At 48.4% G+C, this 13,833-nt stretch overlaps 1 protein-coding gene across 3 annotated transcripts in view; it reads right to left on the bottom strand.

Moving 5' to 3' along the window:
- Positions 1–2,532, bottom strand: part of TNRC6B (trinucleotide repeat containing adaptor 6B) — a 212,332-nt gene extending 209,800 nt beyond the window's left edge. Inside the window, exon 1 of one of the 3 annotated variants that reach the window (XM_073326943.1) lies at positions 2,444–2,532. The gene's annotated coding sequence lies outside the window, so the exon portion shown is untranslated. Of the gene's footprint in view, positions 1–1,686; positions 2,001–2,443 lie in introns of those variants that run through there. The other 2 variants (XM_073326935.2, XM_073326995.2) reach the window with 2 other exon arrangements.
- Between the last annotated feature and the right edge of the window lie 11,301 nt (positions 2,533–13,833).

The following is a 13,833-nucleotide window of genomic DNA, read 5'->3' as shown; positions in this document are numbered from 1 at the left end:
TTAGGTAGGCAAGGTCAAACCCAGATTTTGGGGGACAGGGAGGGAGGGCGCGGGGGGAGGAGGGGCTAGAGTATAATGTTGAACTCACCTAGCTATATAGCTTGCACCTTACCTCCACTAGGACTTTACAGCAAGATCATGAGGCTTGGCAGAATTCAATTTTTTTTTTTAATAATTTCTGTTTTTATTTTTATCAATTTAAAGTTTCACACATGTGGGACAGTATATGGGGGTCAGGCAATAATAATTTAATTACAGTAGATGCCAAGATTAAAAAAAAAATCAAAGCTTTATAAACTGTTAAAACACAAATTGTCAACATCACCTCAAAATACACAAAGTAAATATCCTTAAATTGAACTCCAGTAAATCCTCAAGCAGACTTTCTTCTTTGCCTATCTGTAAATTTCAATTATCAATTAAAGTATTTTTTGCCGGTTTGCATGTGTATGAGGAAGTTGGTATTTCCTGAAAGTTATCTCTAGGCTTGGAGGGATTAGATTTTTAAACATGCATTAGCTACACCTTGCTGTTAAAAAAAAAAAAAAAAAGACAGCAGCTGACCTTTCAGCAGTGAAGAGACCTCCCACACTGTTACTGCAAGCCTGTAAGCCTATGTCATCCCTACGTAATTAACTCCTCTCCAGTTAGCCTAGCTCCAATGACAGAATCACACTGAAGTAACATGCCAGACACACACAGAATGATTACCTTACTTCACAGAATGTGTTTTACCGGTTGATGTGCATTGAACTAGAGCTGTGGCCTATACCCCTGGATGGGCCAGCCAACTCCAGATGTTATAATTCAATTAAACTGTTATGGGCTAAACAGATTAGTCTTATTTTGAGGTACATGAATACACCCATCTGCTCTTGTGCATTAGTCTACAACTGTAATGTCATGCAGATTTTCAAAATGAAGTGACTATACAAGCCACCAAAGCCTATTACCATTTTTTGAAGCATCTTTCAAGAAAATCTAGAGTCTTGTTAAATGCAAAGGCAAGATACTCATGATTCTTAGCTAGTCATACAGGAGTTTTTCTTAAATATAAACAGATGACTAGAAGAACTTGAAGCTAACAATGCTCTGCAAGCAGTATGTGTTTCTACAGACTGCTCAAAATAATCTGCAAGTTAAAACCAAAAGTTTAAAAAAACAAGATATACTCTGACATTAAAAAAGCCTGTTTATAGAAGTTAAACTGGGACAGTAAATCCAAAGAATCATACTAAGCATGTCTGACTATGAATGCAAATATATAGCCTCAGCATAACCACTTATCTCTAGGTTCGGTTAAAAAAAAAACCGCTCACAAACATAGATGACCTCATGTATGTCCTATTCCTATTTAGTCATATATAATATATATTATTAACATATGGAGCATCACAAAGCAGGCACAGGAGAGTCTGCTGGGCACCATCCTGCAGTCAGTGTTAAGCAGCACTAGCAATTTGTCTTCTCGCATTTTCCTATGAAACGAACAGCTCTAAGAACTGGTTCTAGCTTGGGACACATCTCTTGAGTTCGGTCTCTCCTCCCGCCTACACACCCATTTACACTAGCAGCATGTTAAACAAACCCAATGGGGTTTGTAGTGCTATGAAAATAACCTCGGGAGTTTATCCACACTCCGGGGGCAGACTAATTGCAACCACTAAAGGTTGGTTAGCGGCTTACTCGGGGGCGGCAGGGAACCAGGACAAACCGCTTGCGCTCAGAGAGGCTCCTAGTCTCTCCCCGGGCCACATCCCACTCTCGCCTCCCGCAGGCGGTGCGGCTCGGCTCTCGTCCCCGCTGCTGGGCGGAGCTGGCGGCCGGGGCTGTGCCGGGGGGCAGGTGGGATGCCCCGCGGGCCCCTTGGGGCCTCGCACGTCGCGCCGAGGAAGCGGCGGTGAGGCTCGTGCCGCGGGCAGAGCGCGGAGCTGCAGGCCCCATCCGGCCGCGGGCAGACAGGGCCCCAACCGCCCGTCAGCAGCGCGGCCCCCGCCCTGAGGGAAGGAAACTGCGGGCTCCGGGCCCGTTTCGTCGCCTCCTCCTGGCGGAACCCCGGGCTGCCCCTTTCTCCGCACGGGGCGGGGCTCAGCCACCAGTTTAAACTCCCGGCCTAGACCCACCCACCCACCCACCCACGCTGCGGGCCCCGCCTCAGCCCCCAGTCGAGCCGCCCGGGCAGAGGCCAGCGAGCGGCCACCCCCGGCTTCGAGTCGGCAGCGGCCCCGGGAGACCCCTGGCGGGGCCGGGGATCGCACAGGGCGGGGCCGGTCTCCAGCCAGACCCCCGCTGCCCCTGGGTGCTGGGGAGGGGCCTGCCCGCGGGAAGAGCGGCAGCGCGGGGCCCCAAGGAGGTGCATGGCAGGGGCTAGCGGAGACCCCGCCGTGCTGTGTGTGCCCGTGGGTCGGGGGGGGGGGGGGGGGGGGCCCTGTCCCGCACTCACCGCCGAGGAGCCGCCGCCGCTGTGGCGCGCGTAGCCCCCTTCTTCTTAGCGCTGGGGGCAGCTCCTCCCGCCCGCTCGCTTCACCCGCCGGGGAAGCGCGAACCCCAGAAACTGAAAACAAAATAAAATTAAAAAATAAAAACTTTCCTCGCCGCCGTCTCCCTCCCCCAGGAGCACGAACCCAAACACACCAAGACACACCTCCGTGCCGCCCCCCCGCGCCGCTCACTGGACAGTGTTGCGACGACCTCCCCGCCTATTGGCTTCATTCCCTGCCCATCATACACCTCCTCGCCCCTTTTCACCCCTCCGTACTGTTAATTGGGTATTGCCTCGATGATCTCTCCGCCCATTAGCCACAACTCTTGCCTATCATAGCAATACCCACCTTTCCGCATCTCCAATTGGGTAGCGTCGTCACTACCTCCCCACCTATTGGCTACATTCAGTGACAGTCATATGTTGATACATGCCCCTCCACATAATTCATTGGCTGGAGACTCGCTTCCCTTCTCCTCATTGGCTACAAGCCTAGCCCGTTGGATGAGTTCACGCCCATTTCTCCTGCCCTTCCACAGCCTTCATTGGGCTGTATTTTTAGTCTCTCCCACCCATTGGGTAAATGCTGGGCTCGTCACAAACAGAGTGCCCCCCACCGAGTTGCGGGTCTGAGGCTCCCCTGTCGTTGGTGCTTAACCGCGCTCCCCCAGCCCTGCGCATGTCAGGTGGTTAGAAGAGCTACGTCAATCAATTGTAGACATGCCCACCGGCTCCAGTGTGGGCCCAGTAAGAGGGAAAGATTATGACGTGTGCTCAGGTTAGTAATAGGTCCACAGCTTTAAACATTCAGAGACGCGAAGCGACCCACTGCCCCCTCCCTTCGACTGGCTCATAACAGAGACGCAGCACCCCACCCCGCGTAGCTTGCGACGCTGTTTATCCCCCGCTTGCACCGCCCTCTGCAGGCTTCAGACGGATTGAAGCGCTATTTGGCACGGGAGGTGTCACTCTTAGTGCAGCTCGCAAGCCATTGGTGGAAGTAACTAAGGGTGCCCCGCCCATCCACTTTTCAGCGGTTGGGCAACAACAAGCAATGCGATTGGTCCCATCAACCATCGCTCCTGATGATTTAACAGCGTGGTTACCATCTAACTGCGCCTCTGATTGGACAATAGTCATGCACCACTGAGCGCTAAACCCTCACACCCCATGCTTAGCCAAGGGGTCAATGTGATCAGGGGCCCTGTGACGTGCGCAGGCGCAGGGCTACGGCCGGGGGTTGCGCGTGGCGTTGTCCGGCTTGGAGCTTGAGTCCCCGCAGAGCCGGACAGCCTCGCCGGGGACCCCAGTCTCACCCCTGCCGGCAGCCTCGGCGCGCCCGCGCGTGAGCTCCGCCCGCCAGCGCCCGCCGGGCCCTGCCCCGTTCGGGGCGTGTCACTCCGCGACAGACACCGCCGTGGTGTCCCGCCGCCGCGGCACAGCGCAGATCAGCATCGCGGCCGCGCGCCGGGTTTCCGAGCTAATCCCGTGGTTATGACCCGGAACTAGGTACGGAAATGAGGGGACAAAACTGGCCGTTATCCTGCCCAGCAGCCGCCGCCGCCTGCGCGAGCCCTGCCCCACGCGTCCTTCCCGCCGGCCGTCGCGGCGCGTTTTACACTTAAGGGGATGAAATCCTGGCTCCGCTGGCGTCAGCGGAATCTAGGTTTCCTCCTCGGGGCTTTGAACTCTTGCCCGTAATCCACTGTGTTTTGGACAAGGTTCTGAAGCCGTGGGGTTAATGAACTCTCCAAAACCTAGGTCCAGAAACGCCAAATTCGTTTTGTTCTGTGGACCCTGCTGATAAATGTCTTTTAGCCGTCGTGGGGAGAGCTGCCACTGGGGTGACTGAAATTATATAGAGTTTTTTTTCCAAGCGTCTGATCAGCGTCATTTATACCGATAGTTGTTTATAAATAAAAATGGATCCTGGGACTCCAGCTGCCAGGAGTAAGGGGGTTATAGACTGGGGACTGGGAGACCAAAACGAAAGACAGAGGAGCAGGAGCCTGCCTGGGAGGGATTATGAAGTGGTGGGCAGGGGACCAGGAATGAGCTACAGGGGCCTGGGACTGGAAGGCACATGCAGGGGGGTGTCAGAGTTGTGCTTTCTGGTCTCCAAATGGGAAGACGGGATATATGGAGGTGTACAGATCCTACTGGGACAAAGTGAACTCATGGAGGATGAGGGGGAAGCAAAGAAGACTATAGAATAGGAACGGGGAAAGAGGGCAGTGAAAGGGGTGCCTGACACCAGCAGAGACATAGATAGGGGGCTTATGCAGGGTTCAGCAGAGGCCCAGGGATAATGTGACTGTTCTAGGGGTACCAAGAACTGTGAATCATTTGTCACCGCTCCTGTCCCCAGCGTGAGAGACTCTTGCTGGTCCTTAGCTGCATGTCAGCTCCCTGACGTTACCAGCCCTTTAGCTACCCAAACACTCTCCCTTGGCTAATGCTGCCCTTAATTTGCTTTACAGGTTAAAAATAAGTGCACCCTAGTCCCCAAGCTCCTTTGGTACATTCACCTGTAGCTTCCAGACCCTCATCTGGTGAAGCTCACAAAAATACCAGGTCTGCTGTCCACAAGGAAAACAGTGTACATACCAACTTGTATGATTCAACTCAGGATCAGCAGGTTGCTTAACATCACAGCACTTAGATGTATTTATAGTGAAAATGGATAAATTTATTACCAAAAGGTTCAAGATTCAAGAGATAGTGAGTAAGGATAATGGAAATAAAAGGTTTCAGAGTAGCAGCTGTGTTACTTGTATCCGCAAAAAGAAAATGAGTATTTGTGGCACCTTAGAGACTAACAAATGTATTTGAGCATAAGCTTTTGTGAGCTAGAGCTCACTTCATCGGATGCATGCAGTGGAAAATACAGTGGGGAGATTTTATATACCCAGAGAATATGAAACAATGGGTGTTACCATATACACTGTAACGAGAAAAGGAGTCCATCTTTGTGTGGAATGTTGGGGTAGAGAGCGTCTATATCCATAGTGGCTAGGATGGTGTTTTCAGGAAGATCACCTGCTGAAGTGAAGAAACAGATTCACAGAGCCAGAAGAGTACCCAGAAGTTACCTACTACAGGACAGGCCCAACAAAGAAAATAACAGAATGCCACTAGCCATCACCTTCAGCCCCCAACTAAAACCTCTCCAACGCATCATCAAGGATCTACAACCTATCCTGAAGGACGACCCTCACTGTCACAGATCTGGGGAGACAGGCCAGTCCCTGCTTCCAGACAGCCCCCCAACCTGATGCAAATACTCACCTGCAACCACACAACAGAACCACTAACTCAGGAACCTATCCTTGCAACAAAGCCCATTGCCAACTGTGGCCACATATTTATTCAGGGGACACCATCATAGGGCCTAATCGTATCAGCCACATCTATCAGAGGCTCGTTCATCTGCACATCTATCAATGTGATATATGCAATCATGTGCCAGCGATGTTCCTCTGCCATGTACATTGGCCAAACTGGACAGTCTCTACGTAAAAGGAATAAATGGACACAAATCAGACGTCAAGAATTATAACATTCAAAAACCAGTCGGAGAACATTTCAATCTCTCTGGTCACTCGATTACAGACCTAAAAGTGGCAATTCGTCAACAAAAAAACAGACTCCAATGAGAGACTGCTGAATTGGAATTAATTTGCAAACTGGACACCATTAACTTAGGCTTGAATAAAGACTGGGAGTGGATGTGTCATTACACAAAGTAATACTATTTCTCCATGTTTATTCCCCGCACACACACTGTTCCTCAGAGGTTCTTGTCAACTGCTGGAAATGGCCCACCTTGATTAACACTACAAAAGGTTTTTTTTTCTCTCCTGCTGGTAATAGCTCACCTTACCTGATCACTCGAAGTGAGCTGTAGCTCATGAAAGTTTATGGTCAAATAAATTTGTTAGTCTCTAAGGTGCCTCAAGTACTCCTTTTCTCATTACAATGTGTATGGTAACACCCATTGTTTCATATTCTCTGGGTATATAGAATCTCCCCACTGTATTTTCCACTGCATGCATCCGATGAAATGAGCTGAAAGCTTATGCTCAAATAAATTGGTTAGTCTCTAAGGTGACACAAGTACTCTTTTTTTGGAAATAAAAGGTTACATATAAAACAAAATCATAACACGCTTTCTGGAAACGAAACTTAACAGGCTAACCTCCTGTCCAAAGAATTCTTATCTCACCCAAAGTCTTCTGCAGCATTTCCAACCAAGGCTGGTTTAGATCCCATTTTCATGAATGTAAACACATTGCCTGTTTACTTCCTAGCTGCAAGATGATGGGATGTCTTCTTTGTTCTGCAAATATACCTTTGAAATTGTATCTCAGGATAAGGTTTTCTCCCCCTGCTCTGTTTCCCTACCTGTTAATTCCTTTCTACAATTCTTACAGTCCTTCATTTGCATTTAGATTAGATGGGTGATGTGAGACCTATTGTGTTAAAGTGCTTAATTTACATCTCAACAGAGGGGAATACACATCTCTTGTCTGAAAGAAATTCTGCTTGCCAGCTCTGCCTTGATACAGACTTTAAAACATATTTTCAGTATCTAGACATAACTCCTTACATATAATTGTGAAATGTATGTACAGATACTATTGATGACCAGTGTGACCCCAGCTTTCATTTAAGACCTTGCATGACATTCTTTGGTGAAGCAGAATGTACACACCAGAACCAGGATATTCCTGTAACACTCTTGCCAGTTGGTATTGAGGGGTTCTTGGGATACAGATAGATCCTCAGCTGTGCCTTACCTTATATGTTTCCAATTCTAGTTCCTAAAGCATTGCCAAGTGTTGCTTGCATAATTTTAAGGACTGCCACATTCGACCTAACACATGGCTGTATAACAGTGGAATCCTTTTCTTTGGGATTCTCCAACAGAGAACCTTACCATACTGACAGTTTTCAGAGTAGCAGCCGTGTTAGTCTGTATTTGCAAAAAGAAAAAGGAGTACTAGTGGCACCTTAGAGACTAACCAATTTATTTGAGCATAAGCTTTTGTGAGCTATAGCTCACTTGATGAAGTGAGCTGTAGCTCACAAAAGCTTATGCTCAAATAAATTGGTTAGTCTCTAAGGTGCCACTAGTACTCCTTTTTCTTTTTACCATAGTGACTGAATGGAATTTCTGGTCAGCAGAAATTACCATTTCAATCATTCTAATGTTGGCCTGGGAACTGCAGAGGTGTGACCTGCCTATCATGTTACTGAATAAGCCTGTGGAGTTGGGAGAAGCTACTGTCTGCACTGAAAGAACAATAGAGTCCCCAGTTGGAATAGCTGTGTGATGCTGTCACAGGGCATCTCTCACTGGCTGGTGTACTTCACTGCTTGCCAGTTCGCATAGTCTCACAGTCACAAACACACACCAGGTTGTTATCCTTTCCCCAAGGTATGTATCTATTCTTTTCTTACAAAGTAACTGTGATGCAGGTATACAGTAAGGAGAGACTGCCAGACTATCATCACACCTCAGCCCACACTCACCTTCTAAGCATTCCTTCTGAGGTCTCCTTGCTTCCTGTTTGTTCCACTTATATTCTTCCAGTTACATCATTAGCCCAGTGATTACCACCCAGGTGCTCATAATCCCCCAATAGATTAAATACCTCCACCTGGGCTGTGGCCTTCTTCAGGCTGCAGCAATGTCAGTGATCATGGTGCTGCTGATAGTGTGCTGTCACAGACACCTAGTATAGGGGGCCAGCATGTGCAGCTGGCATGGAAAAAGCACATAAGAAACAGGCAGTGGTAATATGCTTCATAAAAGTTCTGCATCCATCATAGCTATTGAAAAACTGAAAACAGCTATTGGAGGAACTGAGGCTATCGCTACACTACAGCGTAAGTCAGGGGTGGGCAAACCTTTTGGGCTGAGGGCCACATCTGGGTGGGGAAATTGTATGCAGGGCAGGGGGTTGGGGTGCGGGAGAGAGTGCGGGGTGTGGGAGGGGGTGCAGTGTGCAGGAACAGGCTCAGGGCAAGGGATTGGGGCATATGAGAGGGCTCAGGGAAGAGAGTTGGGGTGCAGAAGGGGTGTGGACTGCAGGAGGGAGCTCAGGGCGGGGAGTTGGGGTGCAGGAGAGGTATGGGGTGTGGCAGGGGGCTGAGGGCAGGGGGTTGGGGTGCAGGAGGGGTGTGAGGTGCAGGAGGGGTTCGGGCTTTGGCCCGGTGCCGCTTACCTAAAGCTGCTCCGGGGTGGCAGCGGCACGCACAGGGGCCAGGGCAGGTTCCCTGCATGCCTGCCCTGGCCCCGCACCATACCGTTCTGGGAAGCTGGCAGAACAACATCCCTGTGCAGCCCCTGGAGGGGGGCCACCGGGCTCCATGTGCTGCCCTTGCCACGCCTCCAGGTACCTCCCCCGAAGTTCCCATTGGCCACGGTTCCCCGTTCCCGGCCAATGGGAGCTGCAGGGGCCGATGCCTGGAGGCAAGGGCAATGCACAGAGACCTCTGCGCTCCGCCCCTTCCCCCCGGGGCCCCAGGGACGTGGTGCCAGCCGCTTCTGAGAGTGGCGCGGGGCCTGTGATACCACGGGGGGCAGTTCTGTGGGCCGGATCCAAAGCCCTGACAGGCCAGATCCAGCCCGCTGGCCGTAGTTTGCCCGCCCCTGGGCTTAAGTCATAAATGATGTCATTCAGAGGTGTGAATTCGCCACCCCCTGAGCAACATAACTTATGCTGATTGAAACACCAGTGTGGACCTCTCCTGAAGACATAGCTGCCACTGCTCGTTGGGGGTGGATTAATTAAGTAGACGGGAGAGCTTTCTCCCATCATCTTACAGCAGCTGTACAGAGAGCTAACAGTGGTGCAGCTGTGCCACTCTAAGCTCTCTAGTGTAGCCAGAGCCAAACAGACAGAATCAGCATGAGATTTCAGCCGGGTCTACACTTCAGTGTTAGGTTGATGTAAGCCACATTGTGTCACCTAGTTGTGTATGTGTCTACACTTAAATTTGTCTCCCACTTATGTAAGCACCCCATTACAGCGACAGTCACACCACCTCCCTAACTAGTGTTGAGCCTTGGTCAATGTACTGAGGTAAACACAGCACAAGTATAGACACTATTTATGTCAACCCTAACAGTCCTCCAGCATCTGTCTTACAATGCCTGACACTGACTACTCTGGTCACAATTGTGAACTCTACTGCCCAGGGATCATGGAGACCAGAAGCCCCACATCCTCTTTAAAGCCCCACAGATTTTTCAAATGGCTTGTCCTGATTATCCAGCTTGGCAAGCACACCTAGCAGCTCCCCATTGTTGTGTGCAACTGACAGCAGACCATGCTGGCTACATGCTCCAGATGTGCACCGGCTTGGAGTAGACAGGAAATAGTGGCTCTCCTAAGTCTGTGAGGAGAAGAGGCTGTGCAGGCACAGTTATGGACCAGCTGGAGAAATATGGACATCTACAAGAAGATTGCACGAGGGATGCAGGAGAAGGAGTACAACAAGGACCAGCAGCAGTGCTGTATGAAAGTGAAGGAAGTATGTAAGCATACCGGAAGGCCAGGAAGGCCAACAGTCATACTTGGTGGAGACCCCATTTCAACCCCACATACCACCACGGATACCTCTGATAAGCCTGACTCACAGACCCCTGACATGAACAGCAATGTGCCAGACATAGTGCCTGAATTTGCAGTAATGGGATTCTCAAACTGCAGTGGAGCAATAGACTGCAGTTCAAGAACCCCATTGCTGCAAATCCAGCTACTATGTTCCTACACGTTGCTGAGTCACAGTCCTGTGCAGCAGGAGACGATTAATGGCCTTGCACACGTACATGATCACAGTCCCACAGTGGATTTTCCAACTCCAAAATGATTTCCCACTGACTGGTAGCATTCAGCATTGCAAGTTTCTGCAGTGCATTCGCCACTTGCTTCTCTTTTGTCAGTGCAGCTCTCAATTTGGTGTCCCTGCATGGGAGAGCTGGGGTGAGTTCAGCACACGTATTCAGGAATGTGGCCTGATTTATAAGCACTGCTCATAAACCCAAACCTGGATTATGATGTGATATCACCAGTCAGTGCTAATTTCCTGGGTCCAAAAGCAGCACACCACCATCTGCAGCTGCTCTGTGAACACCACCACCAACTTTGATTTGGTTCTTGCTATGTCACACAGCAATCTAGCCTCCAAGAAATCATCATGTTACCCTTTAATTCAGTTCTTCAAACAACTCTGCAAATAGCAGAGGATCATGTGTTCTGGGCTTGCAATGATTATGACAATAGTGCACAGCTGTGCAGGCTCCATGCTTCTGTCAGAGATGGCGGACAGCCAGGAGAGCTGTGTGGGTTCATGAATTTTTTTTAAAAGGTACAAAAATAATGGGATATAGCTGACATTATGAAATGGACACAGTTGCACCCTGAGAAGTTGACCCCTTGCTCCCAGTCACCCATGCATGACTCATTTCTGCCCCAGCGTGCATTGCCAAAACTACTCAAAAGCCAGTGCACTGGATGATGGCAGGTTGCATACTGGGATACCTATCCATGGTGCACTGCACCATGCATCAACACAAGCACTCCTGGTGAGTACGTGTTGTGCCGATGCAAGGAGCCAAGTATCCACACATACACAAGCAGTATACTAACTGCGGTGGCTTTATGCTGACGTAACTTGTGTTGACCAAAGTTTGTACTGTAGACATGGCCTTAGACATACAAAACAGTAAGCACCACTAAACCATATGAAGCATTGTCCATTATGCGGCACTCATTGCCACAGAAGAATTAGACTTAAAACAGGTCTTTGCAGACACCTCCACTAAGTGGAGTGAAAATACACTCACAATTCTGTAATGAGCTTTAAGGCAAACCAAAGGTTCTGTATGAATCAATATATAAAATCAAATAGGGGTACATAGGAATGAAGACCCTCCCTCTGTTTCCTAGTTCTCATTCATTGAACAGGGAGCACATGCTTTCTTTTCTCCAGTGCATTCTACCCAGTTTATTGTATAATCAAAGATTGCTAATATGCTGTCAGTAGGCTGTACACAGGGAGTGTGTGTGACAGAATGCTGAAGCAAAGCTAGCATTATCTCCTATAAATGTAAATAAACTTGTTTGTCTTAGCAGTTGGCTGAACAAGAAGCAGGACTGAATGGAACTGTAAACGCTAAAGTTTTACATTCTATTGTTTTAAAGTGCAGTTATGTAACAAAAAAACCCTACATTCATAAATTGCACTTTCACAATAAAGAGATTGCGCTACAGTACTTCCATGAGGTGAATTGCAAAATACTATTTCTTTTGTTTATCATTTTTACAGTGCAAATATTTATAATTAAAAATAATAAGATAAAGTGAGCACTGTACACTTTATATTCTGTGTTGTAATTGAAATCAATATATTTGAAAATGTAGAAAAACATCCAAAATATTTAATACATTTAAATTGGTATTCTATTGTTTAACCGTGCAATGAAAACTGCGAATAATAGCGATTAATTTTTTAAATAGTGATTTTTTTTTTTTTAGTTAATCACATGAGTTAACTGTGATTAATCGACAGCCCTAGTATAAATCTTTGCAGGGGTTTTCTTTGTATTGTTTTGTCTGTTTTTTTGTGGGTGCTATCAGAGGTAAGAGGACGGGAATGAAAAGAGATGACATGTCACATGTATTGCAATCCTTTTGGTCTCCTTCTTCTGAAGCATCAGTGATGGTCATGGCTGGAGATGTGACATTGAATGGGGTGGACCAGGGTTCTGAGGTGGTAGCAAGCATGGGCGGTGGATATAATAGGACAAGGAAGGCTCTGCCTTCCCGGGCTGGAGCTGTTGCTGCGAGACTCTGGGTTGGGGTTGCTCAGGCTGGCTCAGGGCTTGGGTCGGTTGGCCGGCTGGGATCAGCTCAGGACTGGGGCCAGCCCGGGGCTCCTCTGGCGGCGGTGTTGGGGGGGTATCAGGGTTCCAACCTGCCCGGGGCTTCTCTGGCCATGGGCGGTGGGGTTGAGGGGGATCAGAGCTCCTGCTGAGGAGGGCAGCAGGGGCGGGACCGCAAGGCTAGCCTCCCCAAAGTGAGGGGGTCCACCCGCCGCCCATGGTACCAAGCATTCTGCCTCTCAGGTGCTTGGTTGGCTGGTTGTGACTCACATGTTCAAGGCCTAACTGATCACTATATGTGGGGTTGAGAAGAAATTTTCCCCCAGGTCAGATTGACAGGGACTTGGGGGGGTTGGGGGTGGGGTTTCACCTTCCTCTGTAGCATGTGGGTTCAGGTCACTTGCCTGGATTATCTGGATATACCTCACATAATCATTTCCCTGCCATTGTGGGGGCCTCAGCCACAAGTACACCTTGCTCTCTCCTAATCTTTGCCTGTGGGCACAATATTCTATTCTCCTGTGGGCTGTATATTTAGGTCTAATTTCAGTTGTTGGGTTTAGTATGCAAGTGCTGGGTGATTTTGATGGTCGGTGATATACAGGAGGTCAGACTAGATGGTCTGGTGGTCCATTGTGGCCTTAAACTCTATGACTCTGTAAATTTTTTCCTTTCAGCGTAATAAAAGAGACCCAGTTGTCTTGCCTTTCTAGTTCCAGTCTCTAAGACAGATCTGAATTACATAAACTGAACAGGCTTTTGTTGGGTTGTACCCCTGTTTTCAGTGGACTTTAGGGGTAATAGCCATCACACTAGCTGCTGGGTCACTTCATACAGAACCTTCCTGCTCTATTTCACTCAGCTGCACAGAAATTGGATCAAGTTGGATGAAACTGCATTTCTCTTCTTTAGCCATAGAGTGTCACTCTCATGCCACCACTCAGGCATACAGTCAGAGGGAGTGCTTGGAGGTGTTGTTTCTAGTGAAGAAGAATTTTGAAAGGAAGATAAACTCACAAGTGAACACTTTGGGGATCTCTAGAGTCTGATGAGTTCATTGCAAGATTTTATAAAAGGAGAACAAAACATTTGATAAAAAACTGAAGAAACAAGTCCAATGGGAAACTAGTTAGGTCCAATCCTATTTTCACTGAAGTCAATAGCCAAACATCTGTTGACCTCTATAGAAGCAGGATAGGACCCCAAAGCTGATCATCCAATCAAGTAAAGCCTCAGAAGGACCACAGCCTGAATATGGATCCATAGAGACCCTTTAGCCTTTGTGACCCACTTTGTGACATTATGACTATTTCCACATACCTTTTCTCCTTACCATATAATACACATATCCTCATCTTTCATCAGTTTGCTTTTGATTTTTTAATTAAACTTGATTTTTAATGTCACAGAACACATAATAACACCGTATCTGACAGATAGATATGGTTCAAGAGTC

Source organism: Lepidochelys kempii, chromosome 1, assembly GCF_965140285.1.
Source record: "Lepidochelys kempii isolate rLepKem1 chromosome 1, rLepKem1.hap1, whole genome shotgun sequence".
Lineage (NCBI taxonomy): Eukaryota > Metazoa > Chordata > Testudines > Cheloniidae > Lepidochelys > Lepidochelys kempii.
This window is presented reverse-complemented; position numbering and strand designations above follow the sequence as displayed.